The following is a 2,500-nucleotide window of genomic DNA, read 5'->3' as shown; positions in this document are numbered from 1 at the left end:
ACTTTCACTGCGCCCATGGGTTTCGCACTGCCCCGTGGCTCGCGCGCACGTTAGACTCCTTGGTCCGTGTTTCAAGACGGGTCGGGAAGGTGGCTGACGTTAGCCGCGGACCCCGTGCGTCTCGCGCGGCGCTGCCCACCCGCAACCGACACGCCGCAACTGGGCACTGAGCACAGTCCCCAACCGGCGACGCACCGGCTCGGACGGGACGCCCGGCCCACGAAGGGCAGACGCGGCGATCCCTCCTCGCCCGGGCGACGGGCCGACGTGTCCGCGCGCCTATAACACCCACCCGGGGGCGGGCTACCTTGCGCGCGGCCTTCTCGCCGCCTCCCAGACGGTCGCGGCCTTCGCACGGCGCTAGTGCGCTGGAGCTGCTCGGAGGACAGCGCGAACGACGGGCCGCAAGGCTCCGCACGCCCACACGCTCCGCTCGGCTTCAGCTGAAAGCGTCGCGCGACTCGACAGGCCCTCCCGTTTGCCTCTCGACGGTTTCACGTACTCTTTAACTCTCTCTTCAAAGTGCTTTTCAACTTTCCCTCACGGTACTTGTTCGCTATCGGTCTCGCGACAGTATTTAGCCTTAGATGGAGTTTACCACCCGCTTTGGGCTGCATTCCCAAACAACCCGACTCTGGGAAGACGCAGAGCGCGCGCCCTCGCCGCCACCATGGGCCTGACACCCGCACCGGGACGAGGCCTCGATCAGAAGGACGCGGGCGGCGAACGACGTACGCGCAGCGAATTCCTTACGCCACAATTCCACGCGCCGCAGAGGCGCGCGGATTCGGCGATGGGCACTTCCCACTTCACTCGCCGTTACTGGGGGAATCCTCGTTAGTTTCTTTTCCTCCGCTTAGTAATATGCTTAAATTCAGCGGGTAGCCTCGTCCGACCTCAGGCCGATAATCCAGTGCCTCGTTTGCGAGAGACACGCGCGCGCGCCACCGAAGCTCGTGCGAGCGCCGCGCCCGAACGCGAGCCGTGCTGCTCCGGGCCGGGATCCTCTTCGAGGCCGACTCGTAACGAGACGCACGCCGCGTTCGGTTTCGCGCGCTGACACTGCGTTCGTGCTGTCCTGGGCGGGACGACCGTGGCAACGGCCGACACCGCACCGGCCCGACGCGTCGCCGCGCGGGAACGTTACAACGCGACCCTGAGGCGGGCGTGGCGCCGGGATTGACCCGGTGCCGCAATTTGCGTTCAGAACGTCGATGCTCAATGTGTCCTGCAATTCACATTAATTCACGCAGCTAGCTGCGTCCTTCATCGACTCGCGAGCCGAGTGATCCACCGCCAAGAGCCCTCCGTGACTTCGTCAGTTGGACAAGCGCGACCCAGCCGGATTGCACAGTCGAAAAAAGCGGTGGCCGAGCGGTCGCCAGCCGTAGGCGACGCATGAAGCCAGCCTGGCACATGGCCACGGCACTCGGCGCAGAACGAAACAGGGTGACCGAAGTGCAATCGCGTGCGCCTCAACAGCGACGAAGGGCGTGCGCGGCCGCCAAGATACGGAGCCTTCTCCACCTGTCGAACGCACGACCACTCGATCGGCGATCGGCCGGTAATGATCCTTCCGCAGGTTCACCTACGGAAACCTTGTTACGACTTTTACTTCCTCTAAATGATCAAGTTAGATCGTCTTCTCGGACGCCGGCGCGGCCGTTGCCGAACGCGCCAGGTCCAATCGGAGGACCTCACTAAACCATTCAATCGGTAGTAGCGACGGGCGGTGTGTACAAAGGGCAGGGACGTAATCAACGCGAGCTGATGACTCGCGCTTACTGGGCATTCCTCGTTCAAGGGAAACAATTGCAATTCCCTATCCCTAGCACGACCGGGGTTCAGCGGGTTACCCGGACCTTCCGGCCTAGGCGGCGACACGCTGATCCGGTCAGTGTAGCGCGCGTGCGGCCCCGAACATCTAAGGGCATCACAGACCTGTTATTGCTCAATCTCGTGTGGCTAAGCGCCACTAGTCCCTCTAAGAAGTTCAACGCCGACCGATAGGGTCGCGTAACTAGTTAGCAAGCCAGAGTCTCGTTCGTTATCGGAATTAACCAGACAAATCGCTCCACCAACTAAGAACGGCCATGCACCACCACCCACAGAATCAAGAAAGAGCTCTCAATCTGTCAATCCTCACTGTGTCCGGGCCGGGTGAGATTCCCCGTGTTGAGTCAAATTAAGCCGCAGGCTCCACGCCTGGTGGTGCCCTTCCGTCAATTCCTTTAAGTTTCAGCTTTGCAACCATACTTCCCCCGGAACCCAAAGACTTTGGTTTCCCGCAAGCTGCCGGAGGGGTCGTCAAAGTAACGCCCCCCGATCGCTGGTTGGCATCGTTTATAGTCAGAACTAGGACGGTATCTGATCGTCTTCGAACCTCTGACTTTCGCTCTTGATTAAAGAAAACATTCTTGGCAAATGCTTTCGCAGTCGTTCGTCTTGCGCCGATCCAAGAATTTCACCTCTAACGGCACAGTACGAATGCCCCCGTCCG

At 61.0% G+C, this 2,500-nt stretch overlaps 3 non-coding genes across 3 annotated transcripts in view; all 3 read right to left on the bottom strand.

Moving 5' to 3' along the window:
• LOC145915103 (large subunit ribosomal RNA) overlaps positions 1 to 905 on the bottom strand; it is a 3,686-nt gene extending 2,781 nt beyond the window's left edge. The window contains exon 1 of the ribosomal RNA XR_014403552.1: positions 1 to 905. This exon is cut by the window's left edge and continues 2,781 nt beyond it. This is a non-coding gene — a ribosomal RNA (large subunit ribosomal RNA).
• Positions 906 to 1,151: 246 nt separating this feature from the next.
• LOC145914978 (5.8S ribosomal RNA) lies at positions 1,152 to 1,305 on the bottom strand. The gene has a single exon (XR_014403435.1). It is a non-coding gene; the product is annotated as a 5.8S ribosomal RNA (ribosomal RNA).
• A 260-nt stretch (positions 1,306 to 1,565) lies between these two features.
• Positions 1,566 to 2,500, bottom strand: part of LOC145914994 (small subunit ribosomal RNA) — a 1,824-nt gene continuing 889 nt past the window's right edge. The window contains exon 1 of the ribosomal RNA XR_014403450.1: positions 1,566 to 2,500. This exon is cut by the window's right edge and continues 889 nt beyond it. This is a non-coding gene — a ribosomal RNA (small subunit ribosomal RNA).

Source organism: Ascidia mentula, assembly GCF_947561715.1.
Source record: "Ascidia mentula chromosome 2 unlocalized genomic scaffold, kaAscMent1.1 SUPER_2_unloc_1, whole genome shotgun sequence".
In the NCBI taxonomy this organism is placed as follows: domain Eukaryota; kingdom Metazoa; phylum Chordata; class Ascidiacea; order Phlebobranchia; family Ascidiidae; genus Ascidia; species Ascidia mentula.
The sequence above is the reverse complement of the archived record's forward strand: the minus strand, read 5'-3'. Positions and strand labels throughout refer to the sequence as shown.